We start from the raw sequence: 6,094 nt of genomic DNA on the forward strand, positions 1-6,094 counted from the left end.
TAGAGATTCCTGTATTAAAAACTTGATTAAACGTATTGCACATAGATTACTGGATAAGGAGGGAAATACATGAAGGTGCGGCACACCTGTTACAATGCCTCTGCTTCTGACTGTGTGTCACACTTGCGAAAGAAATATTATCTGCCACTGCAGCTGCTACCGAGGAATATTCTCTCGAAAAAGTAAAATCGGTAGTAGTGTTTCAGGCGAGCAATTGCATTTGGCCAAAGCGGCACCTCTGCGTAACGAAACGGCTTCTTTTTGTACCCGTGCCGGGTCACATAGGCAGGGAAATTAATTAAAGTTTTATTTTCGCGTGGCACGGCGGGCTGGGCGTAGTAGCGAGGCAGAGCGGCCTAGTGGGCTATGAAATGAAATCAGCGCAGGGGCGCGGTGGGGTGCGGTGCGGTGCGCGCGCGTCACGGGCCGCTGCCCGTTGGCCGCGCCAGCTCTGATCCAAATAAAAAGAGGTGCCAAATGCGCCGCCTGTAGCCGGGCTCGCATGCACTCGTTCGCCCACGCAGCGCTCCAAATAATGGCCTACGTCTGATCAGAGGAGGGGCAGCTACTAACGTCCGCACTTCATAATTCATCAACAACAGACAGGGGATACATTACTGATTGCGGAGATGTACTTCCACAAGGTTCAGTATTGGGTCCTATGTTTCTCGTAAGTGCACCAGACAAAATGTTAGCCGCCGTTAGAGTAGGAGCAACTGTTAACAATCTTACCACGGTGTACTTCATAATTCATCAACAGTACACAGGGGATAGTTTCCTGTCTGAAGAGATGTAGTTCCACAAGTTTCAATATTGCGTCCTCTATTACTTCTCACTATCACACCAGACAGGCAAAATACCCTCAGACTTCAAGAAGAATATAATAATTCCAATCTCAAAGAAAGCAGGTGTTGACAGATGCGGAAATAACCGAACTATGAGTTTAATAAGTCACAGCTGCAAAATACCAATGCGAATTCTTTACAGACAAATGGAAAAAATAGTAGAAACCAACCTCAGAGAAGATCAGTTTGGATTCCGTAGAAATATTGGAACACATGAGCCAATACTGACTCTACGACTTATCTTAGAAGAAAGATTAAGGAAAGGCAAACCTACATTTCTAGCATTTGTAGACTTAGAGAAAGCTTTTGATAATGTTGACTGGAATACTCTCTTTCAAATTCTGAAGGTGGCAGGGGTAAAATACAGGGAGCGAAAGGCTATTTACAATTTGTACAGAAACCAGATGACAGTTATTAGAGTCGAGGGGCATGAAAGGGAAGCAGTGGTTGGGAAAGGAGTGAGACAGGGTTGTAGCCTCTCCCCGATGTTATTCAGTCTGTATATTGAGCAATCAATGAAGGAAACAAAAGAAAAATTTGGAGTAGGTATCAAAATTCACGGAGAAGAAATAAAATCTTTGAGGTTCGCCAATGACGTTGTAATTCTGTCAGAGACAGCAAAGGACCTGGAAGAGCATCTGAAGGGAATGGACAGTGTCTTGAAAGGAGGATATAAGATGAACATCAACAAAAGCAAAATGAGGATAAAGGAATGTAGTCGAATTAAGTCCGATGATGCTGAGGGAATTAGATTATGAAATGAGACACTTAAAGTAGTAAAGGAGTTTTACTATTTGGGGAAGTAGAGATGATATAAAATATAGACTGGCAATGGCAAGGAAAGCGCTTTTGGAGAAAAATTTGTTAACATCGAGTTTAGATTTAAGTATCAGGAAGTCGTTTCTGATAGTATTTGTATGGAGTGTAGCCACGTATGGAAGTTAAATATGGACGATAAATAGTTTGGACAAGAAGAGAATAGAAGCTTCCGAAATGTGGTGCTACAGAAGAATACTGAAGATTAGATGGGTAAACCGCATCACCAATGACGAGGTATTGAATAGAACTCGGGAGAAGAGGAGTTTGTGGCACAAGTTGACAAGAAGAAGGGGCCAGTTGGTAGGACATGTTCTAAGACATCAAGGGATCACAAATTTAGTATTGAAGGGCAGTGTGGAGGGTAAAAATCGTAGACGGAGACCAAGAGATGAATACACTAAGCAGACCCAGAAGGATGTAGGTTGCAGTAAGTACTGGGAGATGAAGAAGCTTGCCCAGGATAGAGTAGCATGGAGAACTGCATCAAACCAGTCTCAGGACTGAAGACCACTACAACAACACACCAGACAAAAAATTAGTCACACCCAAGAAACGTTAAGCTATTACCTCCATTTGGCGAGCAAATGAGTTCTCTGGTTTCTTCAGGTAGGTTATGCCACATTGAAGCCAATCATTGTGATTAGATTCCTGGAAGCTACCAAACTGCTAGGATATTGATTGCAGCTTTGGAAGACTTAAGATGAAATAAGGCAGAAGTGATAGATAACTTTCAGTCAGAATTTCTAAAATCATTGGGGGGGGGGGGGGGGGGTCAGGCGACAGAACGACTATATCCGTTGGTGTGAAGAATGTAGGAGACTGGTGACATTCGATTCAGACTTTCAGAAAAACATCATCTACATGATCCGGATGACTGCAAGAACAGGCAAGTGTGAAAATTCCCGCAAAATAAGCTTAATAGCTCATGGATCCAAGTTTCTGACGAGAATAATTCACAGAGGAATGAAAAAGGAAACTGAAGATGTGTTAGATGGCGACCAGTTGGAATCTCGAAAAAGTAAGGGCACTAGACAAGCAGTTCTGACGTTGCAACTGATAATGGAAGCATGACTGAAGAACCATTAAGACACCTTCATAGGATATGTCTACCTGGAAAAAACGTTCGAAATTCTGAGAAAAATATGAGTAAGCTATAGGCAATGATAGATAATATACAATATCAATAAGAACCAAGCAGGAAAAGTAAGAGTGGAAGCCCAAGAACGAAGTTATCGGATTAAGAAGGGTGTAAGACAACCTATACATCGAAGAAGCAGTGATAGAAATAAAAGAAAGGTTCAAAAATGGAATTAAAATTACAATTGAAACGATATCAATGACAAGATTCGCTGATGATATTGCTATACTCAGTGAATGGCTTGAGGAGAAATCGAAGAAATGCGAAAGTAAAGAGAACTAACAGAAATGAGAACAGCGGTAAACTTAACATGAAAACTGTTGATCCTGAAGCAGACGAAGTTAAGGAACCCTGCTGCCTAGGCAGAAAAATAACCCATGACCAATGGATCGAGGAGGACATGGAAACCGGACCTGTGCTGGCAAAAAGGGCATTCCTGGCCAATAGAAATGTACTAGTGTCAAACATAGGCCTTAATCTGGAAATTTCTAAAGAAGTACGCTTGGAGCACAGCATAGTGTGACAGTGAAACATGGATGTAGCAATGCCGGAAAAGAAGAGAATCTAGGCGTTTGAGATGTAGGAAGTTAGGTGGACTGGTAAAGTAAGGAACGACGAGTTTATCTGCAGAATCGGCGAGGATAGGAATGTATAGAAAACACTAACGAGAGGAAGGGACGGGATGGTAGGCCATCTGCTGAGACGTCAGGGAATCACTCCTATGGTACTAGAGTGAGCTGTAGAGGGCAAGAAATCTATAGCAAGACAGGGATTGGAATATATCTGGCAAGTAATTGAGAATGTAGATCGCAACTGTAACTCTGAGATGAAAAGGGATTGCCACAGGAAAGGAATTAGGGGCGGGCCGCATCAAAATAGTACACAGTTCCGGTACGATAGACTACCGGAATGTTCGTCAAACCTGGAATGTATACACTCACTCTTTTGAACATGGCTGTTGGCATCGTGGATTATGAGAGAGGCTACAGCATACTCGTATGAGTGAGCTGAAGTCATTGTGCTAAAAGCACCCATAAAATATCGAACAATCATCTCCGGTCTGAAGCACGTGCCCCACACATTGGAACTCCTCGTGAGTCCATCTGTGCACCACACGACTTGCACCATTTGAGAAAGGTCGTCGAGTCGCACTACGTGCCTATGGGTAGCTGTCTTCTGTTTTGTTTGGTCCACTGAAGACACGGACACGTTGTGAATAGTTCACGCCACACTTTGTGCTTGAAAGTTGCATTTATACGTGTCGCCACACCTATGCTTATCCCACATTGCTAAAGACAATCAATAAATATATATCGCCCGATGGGGGCAACTGGCTGCAGTAAGAAAACTTTGGACACTTGATACTTTCCCCGTTTAGCTTACACGCCCATGATCTCTCATTTAGTAAATTTCAAGCAAAAACTATTCGTTTTTCAGGCGGCTAATGTATTTTGCTTAATCCCAATAGACATGCAGCAACAAGAGAAATTGTTTAGAAGGATTATTGAATGAATTTTGCACAAACTCGTCTAAACTGACTGCCACAGTTCTCGTATCTCAGGCCGCTTAAATGAAAAGAGCTATCCCCAGCTAGCGGCCAAGATAAATATTAATAGACATTAGTGATCTCATATTAATATTCTATCCACTATCAAATCACGAGAAAGCACGGACAAAGACCCTCCCTTGCTGGGAGCCACTGATTTAACGGATACTGGAAGAAGGTGATACGAACCGCAAGACTGATAAACACAAGGTTTAGAAAATAAAGCAAAAATATTTATTCTGAGATCTGTACACAATAAAAGGTACCCTTAACTGATGGCAGCCGCCATTGACATAAAACATTCACAGATTGAGACGACTTTAACTGAAAGACGTCGGGCGGAGAATACTGAGCCACAAGAACCAGGTTTAAGCAACGAGAAGGCGGGCGGCACACTTCGTTGAACCTCACCGCACGGCGGCAGCGGCTGCTCCCCCCTAGTATCGCGAAATACTTGCGATCGCCAGACGACCGAAACGGTGAGCGATTCCGAGCGTTGTTACTTCGTTGTGTCCGTAATTACGAAACGTTAAACTTTACCCCAGCATGATGGAGCTTGCCTACAACAAGAGTTGGTCGTGGACGAGACGGTAGCTGTTGGTGTCTCCAAGATGTTACAGGATATCACCGGAGAGGGGTTGCTCAGTGCGCCTACTGCGGAAGAAAACAGTTTTGGGCAGACAAGCGGCTAGCTGTAACCTGCTGGGCACTTTCTATTTGCCCTGAGGTTTCCTAAGCTGGCGCAGCCTGCGCTGTTGGAAAGGCAGGCTTTTCTGTATTCCTGAGCGCCTCAACATCAAGGAGACGCTCTGTTTAAACCTGAGTATTTTTAACGGCCACCGCCATATTGAGGAATTTATTAATTGCTCCCAAAAAGACGGCAACCGAAGTCTCTGGTGGTAGAGAATTATTACTATAAGGTTTACGGATAGAGCAGCTGTTTGTTCCTCATCAAAAGGTCCAGAATCTGTCACTTGACTTCATATCCATTAATTACTTCTCGATTCATCCTTTGTTTCCGGCCTTGCACGGCCACCCACGGGCTAGCCACCGCTCGTGGTGTTCTTGGGGTTCGTAACGGGGTGTGTTACAATTTGTACTAATGATGGCTCTCTTACACTTTAAAAAACGCATCAAGTTCACTTCTGCACATCGAACAGTAAAATGACACATACATTTTAAGGATCAACAGTAGTTACTAAGCAATCCACCAGCTTAAAAAAAAGTTGACGTACATATTAATGAGAATTGTAACTGAAAAAGAACATGTTTAGGACCTTCTCAAACAACTCACTTTTGTTAAATTATAATTAAATCGAAATCCTTTGCTGCCGACAGGTGTTGTTGATAATACATCAATGGGGACAGCTGAAAATGTGTGCTATCACCGAGACTCGAACCCGGGGTCTCCCAATTGATGTATATCAACACCACCCGGCGACAGCTAAGAGTTTCGATTTAATTGTCATTCCATTCTAGAGAAGTTGCACGGTCATCAATTGTATCTGTTCTTTCGGGAACGGATATCGTATTCATGTAGTTAGAGGATACCCGGCCATTGACTTTCTTCTGTGCGAATGAGCACGCTTTGCCCGAACTCTTACTGGACTCATCAGCTTAGTCTGGCGCGAGTAATGAGTGAATGGGCAAATATCTATTAGGAACACCACTAATGTAGGTTGTGGACAGTTGGGAATGTGGGTCTCGCGGGAAGCGTGCAAGGGTTAAGTCCCTACAGTCGCACTA

Source organism: Schistocerca gregaria, chromosome 6 (genome assembly GCF_023897955.1).
Source record: "Schistocerca gregaria isolate iqSchGreg1 chromosome 6, iqSchGreg1.2, whole genome shotgun sequence".
In the NCBI taxonomy this organism is placed as follows: Eukaryota; Metazoa; Arthropoda; class Insecta; order Orthoptera; family Acrididae; genus Schistocerca; species Schistocerca gregaria.